Source organism: Vicia villosa, linkage group LG3 (assembly GCF_029867415.1).
Source record: "Vicia villosa cultivar HV-30 ecotype Madison, WI linkage group LG3, Vvil1.0, whole genome shotgun sequence".
NCBI classification, from domain to species: domain Eukaryota; kingdom Viridiplantae; phylum Streptophyta; class Magnoliopsida; order Fabales; family Fabaceae; genus Vicia; species Vicia villosa.
The window spans coordinates 71,275,538-71,297,398 of record NC_081182.1 but is presented as its reverse complement, the minus strand read 5'-3'; positions in this window follow the sequence as shown (position 1 = coordinate 71,297,398).

Below are 21,861 nucleotides of genomic sequence, written 5' to 3'. Positions count from 1 at the left end.
GTGTTAGATTGAGTATGCTAGGAGATGACTAGTGGTATTCTTAACGAGATTAGAGAAGGTCAGAAAGATGATGTTGAGTTGATCGATAGGTGACTTTGAATTACCAAGGTAAAGGCGGTGAATTCAGAATCGACGGGAATAATATAATGAGGTTGAGTGATTGGATTTGTGTAACTGATGTTTTGAGCTTCGGAAGAATATTCCAGAAGAAGGACACCGTAGTGAATTATTGAACGATGACGATGTTAATGAGTTTGAGTGCAAACCCGGAAAGGACACTGTTATGTAGTAACGACAGTTTATGCTTAAATATGATTTTTAACTATCTATTGACAAATTGAGGACTTGATCACCCTTAATCTCTTGTTGGTAGTAGACGGAAATCATATAAATGAGATGAACTTGTTTTGTTACCTTAATGGTATAAGTTGTGATGGATATTAAGCCGTGAGGATAATCACTCACTATGTTGTGTGAACTTATGAGGAAGTGAATATGAAAAGAGTGCAACATGGTGGATGATGACTTAAGACGGGTAATCAGAGTCGCGCAGCGAAAGTGCGATGTGGAGTAGTGTTATGAGTACTACTTGAGGGAAGTGAGGAATTAATATGTCGGAAGCCTACATAGAGAATATGTATTGATCTATATGTTGGATTTAGAATCTAGTGGAGGTAATGATGTCGTATCGAAGAATTAGGACTCTTTTGAATAATTGCCGAGATGATGAATATGTTATTACGGTTGTACGTAGTTAACGAGTATGTATTTGGCAAAGTTAAGATGACGAGTTGATACTATATGATGCTATAATAATTTTGTTTCGTTGTTAAGGCGGTATTGTAGATTCCAGATATTATGAGGAATTATACTTTATGAAGGACGAAGTTGATTTGATTCTTAGTAGAGAGCGTGACTTAGTTGAGCTATTTTGTAAGCGATGGTATATTGAGGCTGATGAGTGTGTACTTATTCTAATGGTTAGGATGTTTAAATAGAGGAAGTAAATCAGGAATTGGTTTTCGTTGGATGCGAGTAAGGATTGCTAAATGGTAGATTAGTACCATGAATGATGAAGAATGATTCTTGAAACGAATGAGTAAAGAGAGTCGGAATCGGGTAAAACTCAGAAATCTATTTGGTATAGATGATTGTGATGAGTAGTCAGAGTAGTGCGGAAAAAGCGGAATGTAACGTGTTGGATAATTACTGGTGTGATTTAAGAGGAGTCAGATAATTGGAATTCAATGGTATAGGAATATGAGTATTGAGTTTCTTGAAGGAAGCGGTTGGTGAAAAGTGTAAGTATTACCTTATCGCTCAGATAGAAAAGCGTGTCTAAGGTTGGTATGTTTGGTAGAAGGGATCCATTACTGTATTGTTGATCAAGTGTGATCATACTATAAATTGTGTAATTGTATTACTCGTTTGTTGAGCGTATTGTATAGGTTGTACCTCAATGTTCTGTTGTTGTTAACCTTTTTGGAGATAAAGCGAGTGGTATACTTTTGGATAGTCAAATGCGACGCAAGAACTGGGATTGAATGTATGAAACATGTTTCCTGTTGGTTATGTCAGATGGATTTTTGGGGATTGACTGATGGTAATGTTAATTGAGAGCTGGAGACTCAGGTGAAGGACTCTTATACGAGCTGGTTACTTGAGGTATGTTTTCGAGGACGAAAACTCTTTTAGTGGGGGAGAGTTGTAACACCCCATATTTTCTAATTTTAATTTAATCGGAAATTAAATTATTATTTAGAATTATTTGGTATTTTGTTGAATTATTGGAAAATTATGGATTAAGGGCCATTGGGCTAGAATGGTGAGATTAGTAGTATGGGGGTGCTAAGGGAGTAAGCCCATTACTAATTATTTTATGTTTTCATAAAATAAAGGAAATAAGGAAAATTGGGAAAAAGGAAAAAAGAACGTGAAAAGCAGAGCAGAGGAGATGAGAGATTGGAAAGCTGATATGTGAAAGAGGAACAGAAGAGGAAGAGGGCTAATCAAGATCTTTGGCTAAGGTAAGGGGGGACTCTTCCGGTTAATATCTTTTATCGTATTATAGATAATAGGACTGACTTAGATGCATTGTTTGTGTCAATTGGTTATATGTTAGGTTGGGGTTTTGGGATGATTTTGATGGGAATTGTTTGACGTGATGAATGGTATGATTATAGGATTGTTATGATGATTAAATGATCCTCCTTGGGTGTTATATTTGTGTTATAACATGTATGTGGCTGATATGGTGGTATTTGAGGTTCATAACATAACTTGGTTTGGTTTTGGGAATTTTGGGGTAAATCCCGTAATGCTGTCAAATGCGATGAAAGCTCTGACTTTTGCCAGTTCGCGCCGCGAAGGTAGGTGCGCGCCGCGAAGGCGTACTTGTTTTCTCGCATCGCGCCGCGTGCATAGGTGGGCGCCGCGAACGTGTTTGTATGCTTCAGGTCGCGCCGCGAACTCTGGTTGCGCCGCGTGCTGTAGCGATAACTGTTTTCTTGTAAAAAGGTTAAAGATGTGTAACTTTCAAACCGTAAGTCCGTTTTAGACGCCGTTTTGGACGTTGTTCCTTAAATTGAATGTTCTACCATATGAAACGAATAAAACAATAACAACTTGATTTTATTTTAAAAAGTATCATTTTCTTCAAATGTGGTTTATTCTGGTTTTGCATAGCTGATGAGGTGCAATGGTTGTTATGTGCATAATTGAATATGTGCAATGATGTATGTTGTGATAATTTGGTTGCTTCTGTTAATTGTGCAAATGGGTGTTGTTCATGGTAAATATGGTTATCATGTGTTTTGAGGAATGATGAGGTAAATACTCTGTCGTTGATGAGTTGCTTTGTTGTACTTGGTACACGATTGTGAGGGGTGTTATCGTTGTTGCACTGTATAATGAATGATTTACCTGTTATGATGTTGTGGGTGTAATTGGTGTTTGTTATACACATATTGTTGATGTAAAATATGTATTTTATTGTGGTTGAGAAATAGCATAACTGTGTATGGTTATTGATTATTGTGGTGGTTGATGATTATGACATTGGTTGATTTATGTGGGTGATAAGCATGTTATGGTTGATACATGCATTCATAATCATTATGTGGCTGATCCTTGACGATGGTGGATCAGTGGTAGCTAATTCCCATTGTGTGGAATTAGTGAGTGGGTGTTGCCGTATCCTTGACGATGGTGGATCGGTGAGTTGGGTTATCCCAGATTTTGGTACCACATGCATATAGTTGCATTTGCATTAGGTTACTTGTGTTATTATAACATGAATGGAAGATTGTCCAATGTTATAATATGTGATGATTGTGTAATGGTTATGATTTGTTTGGATGAATTATGGTGTTGTCTCTCGGTAATGTATTCTATTTGTTGTTGTGTGTTGATGAGTACTTCCTGACAATCTGAATATAATGAAATTGGATGAATAATGTGACTATGATGTGTTATTGTTTATGATTCGATAACATTTGTTAATTGTGAATGAGACTCACCCTTACTTTGATGATTTCAGATTGGTGAGTAGCGGCTTTTGGCTCGGTGAGGATTAGCTCATGAGTCAGTTCGTTTGGTATAGCGTCGGTGTCATGCTCTGATATTGTAACACTGGGGGAACGTTAGTTTAGAGTTTATGATGATACTCTATTTTGTTTTTATTGGAGTAATTTTGTGAGATATTGCATAGGTGATGTTATGCTTATCTGTTGATTAATGTTCCGCTGTATAGAAACATGATTTTGTTAAATGGATGATTTTCCCCTAAGTGAAGCATGACAATTGATTTATGATAATTTGTTTTAAATTGAATTGTGGCACCCTTGTTTTCATGTTTTACTCTGAATTATTTCATTAATTTCCGCGGGGTTTAGAAGGGTGTTACAGCTTTGACCCAAAAGGTGTTTTTTATTGACTTTTTGGAGGACCTATAATCTCTTGTACCATATCTCCCAAATGATGCCTTTCTGGCCTTGGCATGTGAGAGGCAAAGTTGTAGAGAATCCAATTTCCTTCAAAATAGGCTTTTGTCGGGAAATTTTTGATACTCCATGTGAAAGTTATGACCAGTCAAAGTTGAGTTGACTTTTCCTATAAAAAACCCTAATTTGAACCTTTGAATTTGTTCATTTATGAGTTTTTATTAATGGATCATGATAAATCTTTGATCAAATGATGGATATAACCTCACATACTTGATGTTGACCAAAAATCTTGAAGTTTGACTTTATTTTGACTATAATTGACTTTTAGGTCAACATAGTCGATTATTGATCATCTGAGCCGTTGAGTGAGCAAACCTTGGGATTGGGCCTTGACTTTTGATATGGGTATGTCTTGAGACATATGAGACACCTTGAGATCCATTTGAGGCCTTAGAGATTCAAACTCCTTTGATAAAATGCAAACCCTAATTTTGAATAGGAGAGAGTGACTTGAAAACCCTTGAACCTTGAGTCATTGTAGATGAAATGAGGAGGGCAAATTATGGGGTATGACAGAAATCACCTGGGTTGGGCGAACTAGAGGTAGCCTGGTTAACGGTGAATCAGGATAAAATCTTGTGTTGATCTTTGTTGTTATTGTGCCATTTGTGCTTGGGTGTTCAAAAAAAGCTTTAAATCTTGAAACCCAAATCAAACCCCTAATTTCTTGTGTTTCTTTCAACCTTCAAAAGGAATAAGGAGAATATTATGCCAACTAAGTGTATAGATCTTAAGCAAAGATTGGTGAATCCTTATAAACTTAGGCACTTAGTTTGTTTATGATCAAAAGTCCTACCTGGTTCATCAAAGAGCATGATATAACTGCAGCCTCCTTTGAAATTGAAATCGGCATCCAACGGGATAAAGCCTCAAAAACTTGCAACACTGAAAAGTCTAACGCAACATTCTATTGTGTAAAGCTTCAACATTGAAAAGCCTATAATGGCCTCTATCGATGTAAAGCATACCACAACTTCCTATAATTAGCCTCCCACTGTTCAAAGTCTACCACATCCTCTAATAGTTTAGAGACAAGGACATTTACGTTCTAGCCAATCAGAGACGATACGATGTCGATAAGACCACACATTCAAAAAAACATGACCAAAGCTCAACCTTGAAAAGTAATGCACCATATGTGATGCTCACATATAGGAATAAATCATTAAAGCCAAAATTACTATATTCACTAAGAAACTACATCCTTGAACCAATCAATAATATAAGAGGTTTAACAGACATTAATCCCAACAAGGGATCCCTAATCTGCAAAAGTCATGTTCAAACCATCAAATTACTTCACTTGCAATTCACGACCCCTATGAGACGTCAAACTAAAGCTATTATCTAACATTGTCAATTATAGGTTTGAGAGACTACTGTTTCATGCAAAGTTTTTGTCTGATCCAATTTAATATCACAATGTCATATGAACATACATATTAAAACTAAGAGAGGTTATCAAATTACAACGAGACAAAATATATGCAGTCAAAATCGCATAAAAAAAAGTTAGAGGCTAACGTCTAGGATTGCTGATAAACATGAGTAAAGTGGACTACAACACACTGTCTAAAATTTTGTCATGATTACTTTATACCTTAATAAAATCTTTTGACAAATTTAACACGGTTAAAATATAACTAAAAAATACTCCTAAAAAATTGTCAAAATTAAATCATGACAAAATTGAACCTTTTACCGATATTTTTCAAAGTATAAGACGACTTTGTCAACATCACACAATTCATATAATTGAGTATATAGTTAAATTGAAGAATACTCAAATGTTTTTCTTAAAAAAAGACTATAGTTCAATTAAATCTTTATAATATTATTATTAACTATTATGTTTGTTTATAAAGAAATATTAACATATTAAGGGTTATTTTCTGTTTTAATACATTTTTAGTATTATTTGATATAAGTATATGGATTATGAAATATTTATCCGTGTTAGGTTGAAAGAGATATAAATAATAATAAAATCCACATGATAAATTAAATATTCCAAAGCACCTTTTGGCCATAAATTTTGCTTATGTAAGATGGAAAAATACAAGAAATGACTAGATTCCCATTTCTCTGGATTTGATATGTCAACTTTCAAAAAAGTAAGAACAAATTAAATTGTCATCCATTTGAAAGGATTCGTTTAATTTAAAAATAAATAAAAAATAAAACATTTGGTCTCCTCTATTATCATTACTCTAGAGATTATGTGTATCTTATCACATAAAAACCATATAATCACTTTCATGGTGATGCTTTGAATATTACTTCTTTTCAACTTTGAAGAGAGTCAATATTTTGGATGGTCTCGAGATGTATATAAGTGAGCGAAGGTTGAATTCTTAAGTTCTAAGTTATAATATCTTATTTTCTTTTTAAAATAGTTTGAGTTCTAGAATAGTATCTTAAATTTATAATTTTGAAAATAAATCCGTGTGTTTCTATCTATGTAAACATAATAAATATTTATCAGGCAATAAAAATAAAAGGATTTGCCAAGTAGGATAATTAATTAGTTAGAAACAATTGAGTCATTTAACTCAATTAATTGGGTTTTCTTATATTCGTTTAGTGGTGAATGGTTTTTTCTCCTAAGTTAATTTGTTATTATTGTTAAGGGTGAGAATAAGTGTTCAGACATTCTTTTTAGAATGTTTAAGTCTGGTTTATGATAAATTTTTAAGGCTTGAGTCTAATTTATAGTCTATTATAGCATCTTTTTTCTTTTTTTTAGTCTGACTTTTTTAAAAATATGGATTAGTTTGAAAGCTTATTTAAAAATGTGTTTTACATCAAGGTTTTAAAATAGTCTATTTTATCTATTTTTTATATATACAACTAAGTCTTTCATATACTATTTAGTCTATTTTATAATATGTGTGGATATATGGCCTATAAAACTTCATACAAGTGGGCTTTTTAATAGTCTAAATTTGATTTATTTAATTAAATTGGCTTTTAAAAAAAAGTTAGGTCTAACTTTTTTATTAAATAAGTCAGGTCAAACGAGACTTAAATAGAATAGACTATATGCCCTTATAGGCAGGTCTGGACAATTTCATCCCTAATTATTATAGTGAAAAGTGTCATATTAGACCTCTATGTCACATTAAGAATGTAAAAATCTTTAGTGGTCTCATGACATAGATACTTAAAGGTCTAAGTACTAACTCCAAGGACCCAACACAAGTTAGGTACCTAAATTACCTTGTTGATCTTCTTGCATGAATGTCTTACAACTATAAATAGGATATGGTTCTTGGATAGTGGTTGTTCAAGGCATGTGATGGGAGACACATTAATTTTTATCGACTTTGTTCATAAAGAGTACGACTACGTCACTTATGGAGACAATAATCCAGATAAAATCTTAGGTGAATGTATTGTGAGAAATCCATCTGCAATTATGTGATAAAATCTCCTAAGCATTAGTCAATTATGCGACAAAAGATAAAATCTTAGGTGAATGAGTGAAAACTTTTGGCTATGACATAGATGTTTTGACCATGTTCATTTTGATTTGATTAATAAAATAGCATTCAAGAATTTAGTCATTAGTATACCGAAAATAAAATTTTCAAAAGAGAAGTTATGTGATGTATGTCAAATGGAAAAAAGCAAACATTAGTGTCTTTTAAACCAAAAAATTGTGTTTCCACAACTAAACCTCTTGAGACTGTCCATCTAGATCTCGTTATTTCTTTAAGGACTAAGAGTCTATGAGGAAATTAATATGACTTCGTGACACTAGACGATTACACGAGATTTAGTTGGACTCTATTCTTAACCCACGAGGAAGAAACTTTCAATGATTTTGTTAGATTTTCCAAATTTGTCTAAAACCAAATCAATTTAAAAATAACAGCTTTAAGAAGTGGTCATAGTGGTGAATTTGTTAATCATCATTTTGAATATTTTTGTGACAAAAAAGGTATAACCCACAACTTGTTATGTAGTAGAGCGTAAAAATTGTGTTTTTGAAAAATTAGCACAAACAATGATAAGTGAGATGGGAATACCTAATTACTTTTAGGGGGATGCGTTTAGTATCGTATGCCACGTCTTAAATAGGGAGTTCATTAAACCTATACTAGAGAAGACCCTGTATGAGTTCTTGATAACTCACTATTTTTAAGAAACTTAAGCCTTTACCACTCGACTTTATTTTTTTATCAGCAAATTTTATTAGATTAATTCAAGTAGATTGATATTTCAATTTATTTTGTGAAGAGCACAATAAGTGCTCTCTTTTTAGAGTTTAATGTTTTTGTCACTTGTGTAGGACTGCTTGTTTTATGATAAGTTCTAGCACAATAGAACTTGAGTACCACTTCAATCTTGATTTGCAACAAGTCTTAGAGGCAAAAGAGGTTATAAGGAATGAAGGTTCATGACATTAGGACAAACATGGCAACAATGTGAAAATTATAATGCTAGTGAGTTGAAGAATTGAACGAATAAGATCAAACACTATAAGACAAATTTTGCAAAAACTAATGCATTCAGAATTGCATGGGTTGCTAGTCTGTCTGTGCGACAGACCTTCTACAGGATGTGTTGTCCCTTGCATAATAAAACGTACTACCTGAAACTACTACGGAATTCACCTTCGGCAACATTATATTACCACGACCGTATATCCACCGTAGCCATATCACATTTTCTACACGCATGATTTTTTATTAAGAAACTTTTCATCATGAATCCTATAAAGAATCGTTATCATATATGTTGGGTGACAAGCTTCAAATCCCAACATCAATATTTTTATATTTTTACAGTAAAAATAAGCGTGCGTCCCTTAATATTTTTTATTTAAAAATTGAAAGTATAACAACTACGGTTGTTTTATACAACTGTGGTTATTAGTTTCATATATCACTACGGTTGAAGCTCACAACCGTTGTGAAATTTTTTCCCACAAAATTAAAACATAGCATGTACATTATTTTGTTCATAACACGCAGGGGTACCTTAGCAAACGACACGACAACGATACCGAAATCTTCACCATCCACTTCGAATATCATTTCTGGAAGCGAAATCTTCACCGTCCTATTCGAATATCATTTCTGGAAGCGAAATCTTTACCATCCTGTTCTAATATCATTTCTAGTGCGTCATCATTTTCTCTATATCTCTATCTCTCTGTCGCTTATGAACGTTTAGGGTTACCGCATCTGTTTATGTTCTTATTAATGTGTATTATTCATGTTTTAGTTTTTGTGACATTCACATTTCCTTTATTTTTCGTTTTGCTGCAACTAGGGGTGTTCAAAACCAAACCAAACCAATAAAAAACCGCAAACCGAACCTAATTGAACCGAAAACTGCAAAAACCGCATTTGGTTTGGATGCGTTTGGGTCATTTTATGGCAGAACCGTGCAGTTCGGTTTGGTTTGCGGTTTACATTGAGAAACCGAACCAAACCAAACTAAACCGTGATATTTACAACTTATTTATTTAATGTACAAGCCCAATACTCAACAAGCCCAATACCCAATTTTTTAACCTTTTTCACGAGTAACAAAACAACAAACGCAGCTAGGGTTCTTTTGCAACATCAGGAATAACGGCGGAGAAACTTTTCCTCCCAACATCAGCAAACTCAAATTGAAGAATGACGAAGAAAAATTCAAACGCCGAACACGAATTCGTTCATCTTCTTCACAATTGCAATGTTCTGCTTCTGTTCTATTCCGAAAATTAGGTAAATCATGTTTTCTTCTTTTGTTCTAATAGAGTTATACAAAATTAATACTTGTCATGTAATTTTCTTCATCTTCATAACACCATTCATGTCCTAGCTTACAACTGTGATATATTTATTCAAGGGAGAAATAACTCTGGTAGTACGACCAGGCAATTTTTTGTTATTTTACTTGTTTTGTGTTATTGTATCATAATACAATATTGTGATATCTTCATTTTACTTATTTTTTAATTAGATTCAATTTTGAAAGTGACAAGGAGTGGTTTTATATATTTTGTTTATGTTTTAGTTTTCCTTCATTTTTTAGATATGACTGTTGATAAAGAAGTCAATTCTGTTGATGGATCTGATGCTTCCTTTTCCATGGCCGAAAATCAGGTAAAATAATGATAAAGATAAGTGTATTTGTAAGTGGCTATATTTATAGTTGTTAACTTCATGATTGGAACTTATTTATAATGGCTATAATTACATGTACAGTGTTTGAATTGTGTATTTTCCGTCTCAAAACAGTCCACTAATGCCTACAACAAATCCACCCCAAACTAGTGATTTGAACAAACATGAAGGCGACAATGTTCAACAGAAAAAGAAAAGGAAAGTTGGAGAACCTGATGATTCTAAAGCTAATGATTCCAAAGATAATGATTCCAAAGCTGATGATTCTAATGCTGCAGATTCGGGTAAACAAAAACCTTGTAGGCCTAAATCTTGGGTTTGAGATCATTTTACAAGAGATGAATCGGGTACTCGGGCTAAGTGTAATTGGTGTACGAAATCTTATACGACTGATTCACACAAGAATGGAACCATAAATTTAAATAACCATTTGCTGCATCAATGTAAAAAAATTCCGAAAAGTGTTCGTGATCCTAGTCAAACCACTCTTAGCCTTCAAGAAGGTTCTAAAGGACATAGTAATGCACTTGTTGGTATCCATTTCGATGTTGAATTGTGTAGACAAGCTTTAGTTAGAATGATAATCGTGGATGAATTGCCTTTTTATTTTGTTGAAAATGAAGGATTCCGTCATTTTTTGAGTGTTACACAACCTAGGTTCCCACTTCCAGGAAGGATTTCAATTTCTAGGGAAGTTGTTTTTTGAAATCACTACGAGGGTGTCAGGTTCGACTTATGTAACATCTTCAACTTATTTCATGGAATATTGTACGATATTGGGGGCATTAAAGACTTGGAAGGAATGTCATGAAGACGACCCATTACTTACAAATATAGCTAATGCTATGGATGAGAAATATAGTAAGTATTAGGGGTATGTCAAAAAGATGAATGTGATAGTCTTTATTGCTGTAATTTTTTATCCTCGACGTAAGTTCCAATTTATTAAGTGGGGATTGGATAAGTTTTATAAGACGGAAGTTGCTGATTTTCTGTGTGATAAGGTGAGGCAAACACTAAACAAAATGTTTGAAAGCTATAGTCTTTTCTTAAGTAAAGGCCAAGCCGAAGATGCTGCACATGAAATAGAGCTATTAGAAGTTGTTAGATCTTCTGATCATATGGATGATCAATTTGAGAAGGACATGGACCAAGATTCAAATTTAAATAAAAATGAAGTAGATTTGTATCTCATGGAGATGAGGGAGAAGAAATTTTGATATCTTGAATTGGTGGAAGGTAAATTCCACCAAATACCCTACTCTTGGTATAATGGCTAGAGATATTTTGGCTATGCTAATATCTACTGTTACTTCAGAGTCAGCTTTTAGCACCAGGGGTGGAGTTCTTAATTGTTATAGGAGCTCCTTTACACCACACACTATTGAAGCTTTAATATGTGCACAAAATTGGTTAAGATCCTCCCCTTTTAAAGTGGATATTGAAGAGCACTTAGAAGACTTGGAGAAGCTCGAACAAGGTACATATATGTTGTAAACTTTGTTCATGAATATATTTTATTCAATTGTTTGTTTTGTCTAACGTTTGTTAATATATTTGATACATTTTTAGAAATGGAACCGATCCCACAACTAAATGAGGGACTTTATGATATTGAATCTGATTAGAGACATGCTTAAAAAGAGGTATGTTTTTAATATTTTCTTAGTTTCACATATTTCAAATATTCTGTTGCAATATTCTGGTGTGAGAATTATTCCTGGTTTTATACGAGAATTATCATGTTGTAATATACTGGTGGGAGAATTGTTCAAATATTATGTTGCAATTTTCCTGGTATTTGATGTGAGAATTATTTATATTCCTGGTATTTGATGGAAATGATTTATACGAGAATTATTTGAGGGATTGAGGTAATCCTGGTTGTTGCAATATTGGCAGCCTTTTTACTATTGAAGTGACAAAAGAAGTGAACTTGCGGGCTGAAAAAGAGACGAGCTTATATAAAAGATCTAATTCCGAATTAGCATGGTGGTCAAATTTTTACCTTCTCAATGGCAACTCATTCCAAGAAGCAAGAAGAAACATAAAGTTTTAATTTATGTATTATGTATCGGTTTTATTCAATGTACTACTTTGATGGTTAACTTATGTATTAAATACTATTTTCATGCAACTATTTTGAATTTTGCATTTGATTGAATACTATTTTAATTATTGTTAAATTGTGTGCAAGAAGAAAAAGACAACATTACTGTATTATTATATATCAAGTTTTTGTGCATGAGTAATATTAATAATTATCATTTTATCTAACTGTGAGAAATATCAACCAATTGAATCATATTGGTTGCAAGTAGTGTGGACTATATATAATTAAAAAACCGAACCAACCGAACCAATCCAAACCTCATTGGTTTGGTTTGGTTTGGTTTGGTTTTTTTCTTAGAGTCAATCGAACCAAACCGAACCGCACGTTTTTTTCTCTTGTGGTTCGGATGATTTTTAACATAAAAACCGCCCAAACCGCACCGCGAACACCCCTAGTTGCAACTGTGTTTTCGATTTATTCAGATTTTGTAGCATATAACCATAGGATGAAAGATAATAGATTATTGTGTATGAGAAAATAGTTCTTGAATTCCATGAAAACATGGGATGAAAGCACTAGATTAGCGTATACGTCAAAATAAGCTGATAGATTAGAAACGTTAATATAATTGCTTGAATACAAATTAGATTAATAAGCCTTAAGTTGAAAACTTACAAAAATGTCAGTCATTTTTTTATTAATCATATCTGTAGGATCAAGCGCTTACCACTGCGCTAAAAGCAATTGCTGCTAGTGAGGGCGCAACTTTATTTCCTTATAGTATGAGCCCTCAGGGGCTGCACCTAAAGCGAGGTTTGTAAGCTCTCTCTCTAGGCGCCATGGGTTGGGATGTTAAGCCCATTCGAATCCCTAAGGGTGACGCTGGATTTATTTATCCAACAATCTCCCCCCCAGTGTCAGCCGGGGGGATTCGAACCCATGACCATGCTCTGATACCACTTGTAGGATCAAGCGCTTACCACTGCGCTAAAAGCAATTGCTGTTAGTGAGGGCGCAACTTTATTTCCTTATAGTATGAGCCCTCAGGGGCTGCACCTAAAGCGAGGTTTGTAAGCTCTCTCTAGGCGCCATGGGTTGGGATGTTAAGCCCATTTGAATCCCTAAGGGTGACGCTGAAAAACCAAAGCAGTTTGAGAATTTTGCAGATTGTGATATTGATATATCAGAAGCAGTAGAACCAAGAAGCAAAGCTGCAGAAGCTGGCAGTCTCAGAAGCAATGGATCAGAAGATCAAGTTGCTGCATCTTTAGAGAATCTTAGGATTTCTGAAGAGCCAACAGTCAGAAGATCACCTAGACTTGCTTCAGCTCATTCAGAAGATGTAATCCTTGGGAAGAAAGATGATCCCATCAGAACAAGGGCATTCCTTAAGAACAATGCAGAATGTCAATTAGGTCTATTTCTTTGATCGAGCCAACTTCTGTTGATCAAGCTCTAGAAGATCCAGACTGGATAATTGCCATGCAAGAAGAACTAAATCAGTTTACAAGGAATGACGTATGGGACTTGGTTCCTAGACCAAAAGGATTTAACATCATCGGCACTAAGTGGGTGTTCAGAAACAAGCTAAGCGAGAAGGGAGAAGTGGTAAGAAACAAAGCCAGACTGGTTGCTCAAGGTTATAGTCAGCAAGAAGGGATTGACTACACAGAAACCTTTGCACCAGTGGCCAAGTTAGAATCTATTCGTCTATTAATTTCTTTTGCCACTCAACACAACATCACTCTTTATCAGATGGATGTTAAGAGTGCCTTCTTAAATGGTTATATAGATGAAGAAGTTTATGTCCATCAACCTCCTGGTTTTGAAGACTCCATGTCTCCAAATCATGTTTTTAAATTAAAGAAATCATTATACGGATTGAAGCAAGCTCCTAGAGCTTGGTATGAACGTTTAAGTTCTTTCCTTCTGGAAAATGGTTTCACTAGAGGAAAAGTGGACACTACTCTCTTCTGTAAAACATTTAAAAAGGATATTTTAATTTGTCAAATATATGTTGATGATATTATCTTTGGAACATCTAATGCTACACTTGGAAAGGAGTTTGCTGAGTCTATGCAGGCTGAATTTGAAATGAGCATGATGGGAGAACTCAAGTATTTCCTTGGGATTCAAATCAACCAAACTTCTGATGGAACCTATGTTCATCAAACGAAGTATGTGAAAGAACTTCTGAAGAAGTTTAATCTTTCTAAAAGCAAAGAAGCCAAAACTCCTATGCATCCAACATGTGTCCTAGGTAAGGATGAGGTAAGTAAGAAGGTAGATCAGAAGTTGTACAGAGGTATGATTGGATCTCTTCTATACCTAACTGCTTCTAGACCTGACATTCTCTTTAGTGTTTGTTTGTGTGCTAGATTCCAATCAGATTCGAGAGAATCTCATTTAACTGCGGTTAAGAGAATTCTGAGGTATCTGAAAGGTACTACTAATGTTGGTTTAGTTTACAGAAGATCCAAAGATTACAACTTAGTAGGATTCTGTGATGCTGACTATGCTGGAGATAGAATTGAAAGGAAGAGCACTTCTGGAAGTTGTCAATTTCTTGGAAGTCATCTGATCTCATGGTACAGCAAGAAGCAAGCTACAATTGCCCTCTCAACAACATAAGCAGAATATGTTGCTGCTGCAGGTTGTAGCACACAAATGCTCTGGATGAGAAGTCAGCTAGAAGATTATCAGATATATGAGAGTAACATTCCTATCTTCTGTGATAATACTTCTGCTATATGTTTATTTAAGAATCCTATCTTACATTCAAAAGCTAAACATATTGAGATTAAACATCATTTCATAAGGGACTATGTTCAGAAGGGTGTTATATCTTTAAACTTTGTGGATACAGACCATCAATGGGCTGATATCTTTACAAAACCCCTTGCTGAAGATAGGTTTAAGTTCATTCTGAAGAATATCAGTATGGATTTATGCCCAGAATGAGAAGATGAGAAGATCTTATGTATGAGTATCTTCTGAAATGAGATTGGATTAGTCTTTTATAAGAAGTTCTGATTGTAATCAATTAGAAGTAGTGATTTTGTTATTACTAACATTTCATTGTCTAAGTTGACTCAGAATCTCTTTAAAAGTAAAACAGCTGTAACTGGCTATCCCGATGGCAAACACGTGTTCACTATTTCTGGACAAGCGTGCGTGCAGTTGAGGGGACGCCTACTTAGGTAACTGTGCTAATCCTTTTTTTTGTCATTATTATCTCTCCTCACGTCATGTAACATTAAATGCTATCCATCATTTCCTTTTATTTTGTTTTCTTTTAATACTCTTCAAACGTTTCTTTTCCCTCTTATATTTCTCTCTCTTGCATTCAGTTTCTTTTTTGCCCTCTCTCTCTCCTTGCATTCATATCGTAAACCCTAGCAGTTTTCACTATCTGCAACTTCATCATGAATCCCTCGTCAAGCTCTGCAAATCAAGAAACTGATCGTAAACAAAAGAGAAAGGCAACTGATGAACCAGAAATCAAACCAAAAAGAGTAAGGATCACCTATGACCCTCTCAAAGTGAACCCGTTTGAAGCTATGATGTCTGGAAACTACTCTAGACGTGTGTATCAACCTCTTGACGGTATCCCTCAATCACCTTCCTCTTCACAAACATCCACCACCTCTTCCTCTTCATTCATCTTTCTGGAACCACCTTCTTCACCATCTGATATCTCCTCTCCTTCAACCCATCCCTCAGATATATCCTCATCTCTCTCACACCTTTTTCCCACCAGAACACCTAACCCCTACAGTTTTGTGTTTCCCGACTCCAGGTTCACTGTCAACCCTCCAACACCTACCGCTCAATCATTTCTAGAGCTTTTACATTCTGATGTAAATAGCTGGTTGGAGATTCTGGGTGCTGCTCGCCTTAATCATCTGGATGAGTATGCTACCTGCAACCTCTGGGAAGCCTTTCGCCAGGATTTTCTGGTTAGGGCTACGGATGTCCAGAGAATGATCATGACTGAAGCACCTGGGGCTCGTGGTCGTCTCTTGGAAGTTGGTGAAAGCAGCTATCACCATCTCATTAGGAACAGAAGAGTTCTTGAAGAGAGGATACCTGCAGATGAGATGGTAGAAGAAAATCCCTGCAGAGACATCATGGTATGGAGACCAAGGTATCTTGTGATGACTGGAGATTTTCAATGGCTGTTTGATTGGTTCAGAATGAACCCTTCTGAAAGTGCTCCTCACATGGCCTTTCCAGAAGTGGTTTATCCTGCTGAAGTTGCTGGTCCTACTCCTCCAACAAACCTAGCAGCTATTCTTCAGGCGTTGGAAGTTGGAGCTTCTGAGTTGCCTGAACCAGAATATGCTGAGGCTGCTGAAGACCTCCCAGAAAATCGTCCTGCTGAGATTGCTGTCCCTGTTGGCAGAAATTCTGGTGCTTCTTCTTTTGGTGTACCCTCAGCTCTGATGGAGACCTTGGAAGCTCTGCATCAGAATCAGGCTATGCTGGCTTCTCATTTGGATGCGCAAGAAGCAGCCAATGCTGAGTTTCGCTCCTTCATGGCAAGGCAAACTGCAAGCACTGACGGGGTTCATGACATTCTGGCGCAGATTTTGTCTAGGCTAGGGTCTTAGTCTTTGGTCTTTGTAGTTTTCCTTCCTTGTTGCATCTGTTATTCTGCATACATCTTTTGTAATCCTGTTTGTTTAATCAATGAAAAGTTTATTTCTGTTTCTTTCCTTTGTCGTTTTCTACATCTGAATCTTTTATATTCTTTTTGATGTTATGACAAAAAGGGGGAGACAATATATGATAAATGATCTGATTAAATATTATCAGTTACCGAGTAAAAAGGCCCCACATTACTAATAGAACTTGCAAAGTTCTATTCTTTAAGTTGTGTTGTTGCAGGAATTGAAGATTCTCTTTAAAGAGCAACATAAGAAGCAACAAGATAAATCAAGTTCTTGGATTCTTGAAGCAAGCTGAGTGCTATGAAGCTTCAGAATCAGAAGCAGAAGCAGAAGCAAGAATGTTCAGATATTCTGATGATAGAATATGATCTGAAACATTGTGTCTAGTTGTTCTGATACATTCTATATGGCTTATATGGCTCTGATACATATTATGTGTTCTGAAACATATTTTATGTTCTGATTCATTCATGCTGACTTTTGTCGTTTAGTTTTTGTCATACCTCAAAATTTGCCCATGCTATTTTTCATACACAAAACCAAATCAAAAGACAAAGCTCCAAAACACAGTCTCCCACACAGAAGTTCTAAACTAGGGTTTGAATAATTCAGAGGAAAATCATTGAATCAATGGCTCAAGGTGGTTCCATAGGGTCACTAACATCCCAAAGTATCTCCATATAAAGTTTCAAGTCAAACAGAGCAAATTTAGTCCCTCAAATCCTGATTAGGTCAACAGTCGACTCCCAAGGGCAAAACAGTCATTATACAGTCAAAACTCAAGATATTTGGTCAACAACATTCTCATAACCCTAAAATCATCATTTGATCAAGGGTTGATCATGATGATGCAAGGAAAGATCGGAAAAGTCAAAAGTCAAAAGTTACTATTTTGAGCATGAACTGAAAAAAGTCAACCAAACTTTGAAAATTCACCAAATATTCATACTTCATCAGAAAAATTCCCACCAAATCTCATTTTGAAGGGAATTCATTCCTCTATCCAATGGTCCAAGAAACAGAGCTCATAGGTCAATGGTTTAAGAGATATGGCTTCATACATTATAGGTCCTTTTCAAAAGACAACAAAAAGACTTTTTTTTAAAAAGGTCATAAAAGGAGAATGGAAAATGATTTTGATACGAGACCAAAGACATTGGTTAGAGGATTCTCTAAGGTTTCCAAAATGTCTTAGAACACTTCCATACCTCAAAAATTGAGAGAGATAGGCTTTGTCAAAGTCAGACCATTTTGAAAGGAAAAGTGTGAAGAAAAAAAGATTCAAATTGAATTTTTTTGCAAAGAGGCCCAATGTTTCTTGACCCAAACTTCATGTTTATGATACCCAAGGCCCTAAACTCATTTGCCACGATTTATTGATTAATATTGGATTTTTTATTGAATTTAATTCATGAAAAATATAATATAAATCATATAATTGAAGGAAATACAAGAAAATTTGATTTGGTGTTGATTTTAATTAGAATCAATTATCAAAATATGTCTTAATTATTGCCAAATTCGTGCAAGGGCAAATTGGTTGGAAAACATGGAATTTGGATCAATTTTAGAAACATATTTCAATCATATTTCCTAAAATTTTCAATCAAAGATTCACTTGGATTTTCTTCAAATTTGTTGCCCTAAATCATTCACATATAAGTACATAACTCATCAAAACCCTAGGGGGGACGAATTCTTGCAGCCAAGACACCTATTCAAGCACACCAAATTCCAAGAACAAGTAAATTCGATTTGAGAGCTGGAAGAAGATTCAAGGTGTTCTAAACAGCTAAATACGTTCCTGATGCTTCATTGAAAGTTTCCAGATCGTTACCAAGTCTCCTCACCTCAAGAACACGCACTAACCATTCACGGTTTGTCCCAATTTTCTAAGCATCGATTGCATATTTTATCGCATTTTAAGTGAGTTTTGATTGCGTATTTGTGTTTACCATGATTCCGTGAGCGTTTCTGCAAGATTAATTACATTTATACGTTGAGATGAATCGATCGCCATTGTTAGGGTTGGAGTTATACATTTAGGGCTTTTTGTTCTGTATAAAATTGGATGAAATTGCAGGTCCCATCGTGTTAGTAATTGTTGGACGAACACGTTCCTATGCTCGCGATGAGTTTTTTTGGTTTTTATGCAATTTTGGAAGTTACAGGTGAATTAGCCACGAACGCAGTCGTAGCTAATTCCTAGCAGGGCTGGGAAACAATTTACAGTTCCTCTGAGGAAGAAGAAGACGTGGCGTGTCCCCGTTGGATCATTTAAATCACGCGCCTCTTTTTCTCTTTATTCATGTTATTTTTATATAGTTACTAATCCAAGGACATGTTAAACACGTTGAACGTCGCGACGAGGTGGCTGGTGAGTTCGCTGGTGAAGGTAAGGACGTGGGTTCGATCCTCGTCCCTTACTTTGTTTTTTGATGAATTAACAAGCTACTGGATCCTGTGCGCGTGACTTGGAGGCGACTCAGGTGTGCCATCGTTCAGTAGCCCTCAGATCAATCTCCACGCCAGATCCAACGTGCAATAACGTGATGTCCACCATACACCATCCTGAAGCTGTCACACTGGGTCAACAGCTAAGTATTCCAATTTTTTTTTTATATATTTAATTCTATAAAATCTCTTTTTATATGTTAATATACATATACATATTTTTAATTGTTTTTCTTTCTTTTACTTATACAAAAACTACATAAAATTTTTATAAAAATGTTATAATAATAATAAGTATTTTATTTTTATTTTCTTTAATATATTTAATATTTGACTTTTTCTTTTAATTTACTATACATACCTATATTATATTATTTTCTTAATTCTGTTTTTTTAGTTAATTAAATAATTTAGTTAAATATATTCAAAAATTCGTATTTATTTTATTTTAATTTCAAAAAAATTCATAAAAAATGTTTTGTGTCTGATTTTATTTTCTTTCTTCGATTTAATTAATTGGGTTGCGAAACCAATAATTAATTAAATCGATTTGTCATTTTATTCAATTGACACCCTAATCAGGGTTTACAAGAACATTGCCCTACATTAAAATATTATTTTTCTATGCCTCTTCAGGGTTATCAACAGGGTTCATTCCGACAACGCGCCCGATCAAAACTCAAAGCTAAGTGTCTTATTTATCTTTTTTTAAAGTCTATTTGGTTTCCTTTAAAATTTAAGGTTTGCCTTGCCTTCATTCTTCTGCTTTGCCTTCTTCAGGGTTAACCCCGAGATTTCCCGCCAACCATATCAGATCAAATCCGAGCTAAGTACCCTTACCTATTTAACTATGGTTTTTATATTTATTTATTCTTTATTTTTAGGGTCGATCCCGCTCGCCTTTGAATTAGCCATACGCTCACCCTAGTTTTGGTTTGCTTGCCTTTTCAGGGTTCGATGATTCTAAAAGCTACGAGTGGGGTAACCCTAAACCTTACCTTGATTATTTTTCTTGTTTTATTATTACTTATGTCAAACCCTATTGGGATCCGCTGGTTTCATTTTCCCCTTCCCCTTTATTGCTTTATATACTGCGTGGTTAGTAATTTAGGGAGTGCAACTCTGAATCAATTAGAATCACTAATTATAAGATAAATAATATCTGAATATAATCACGTGATTGTTGCACACACGCACCCTTTTGGGGTAAACCTCTCTGTTGCCTTGTTGCCTGTTGCCTGTTGCCTTCGTGTTTTTTTTTTTTTTTTTGCAGAATAAGCCATGTCCCTCGAATACGAGGATACCTCAGCCTGTTGCCTCGATAATTAAAAGGTCATATGACCCTAAATGATGCTGCCTTCGATACACAAATGACCTCGACCCTCGGAAGTTGCCTACGGAAAAAAGGCTGAGGTATCTTCTGGCTGCCTACGAAAAGGCTTATTCTGATCCTTACCTTAGACTACCTGCCCTTCTATGGCATGGGACAGTCTTATGGCAAAGGATGCTTCGATGACTCTTCAACCTCCAAACGAAAGGCTTCCTGCCCTCTTATGGCAAGGATAGACCCTTTCATTCTGAAAGGCAAAAAGAGACCTATCATCTGAGTTTAAGGTAATTGCCCCTAATTGCCTTGCAATGCTCAAACCTTTTTATTATATTCTTTCTCATAATTTTTCAAAAGGGCAACGCTTATTCACAAGCTAAAGTCCCTATCTTTTTCATCTACTTTTTCTGAAAACGAGCAAGCAAAGCAATTAAGAGCCCATGGAAAACCATGGATGCAAAGGGTGCCTTACACCTTCCCTTTGCATAAATTACCCCCCGAACTTAGATTTCTTTAAAAAGGTTTTTTTCTGTTTCTTTTTGCCTTTCTAATTAATTTGGATAAAATAAAAGTCGGTGGCGACTCTTGCTTAACCGCGACATTTTCGATTATAAAAGTCAGTTCACCGTGTTACAGAACTGGCGACTCTGCTGGGGAGAATTTTCTTATAAAAGAGGGGTTACCTTAAAAGTTTAGGAATCACTTAAATGTTTTCTATTGTTTGCTTTGTTTGTTTTATTTTTCAGGGGCGTTTTGGGAATTAAATGAAGGACGAATCCTATTCCCGGATTCAAGAACACTTAAGATTAGGAGTGGCATAGTCATGGCGACCTCTTTCACATATGTGGGAGATGAGTCAATATGAAGTTCACACTTGAGTTAGGACTCCATAGCATATGCACACCTTTCTCAAATGAGGGGGGTCTATGTATGTGTCTGTGGGTGCGCCGGAGCTCAAGGACCTTTAGTTACCCTTAACCCATCCTGGCCTTTAGGAACGTAGTGGGGGGACTACTCTTGACAAATGTTAAGAATTAGTCGCTACCCGATGCTACAATTCAGATAGGTCCTTTCTCAAAGTATCATTGCATGGTGCAAATGCATCATGTCCGAGGGTGCTTTAGAAGGGCTGACAATTCTGGATAACTTGTAGAACCCGCTGCTGAAATCTCCTTGTCCATAGAAACACCCTTGGGAAGGACACCTGATCAGACTCCATGCAAGC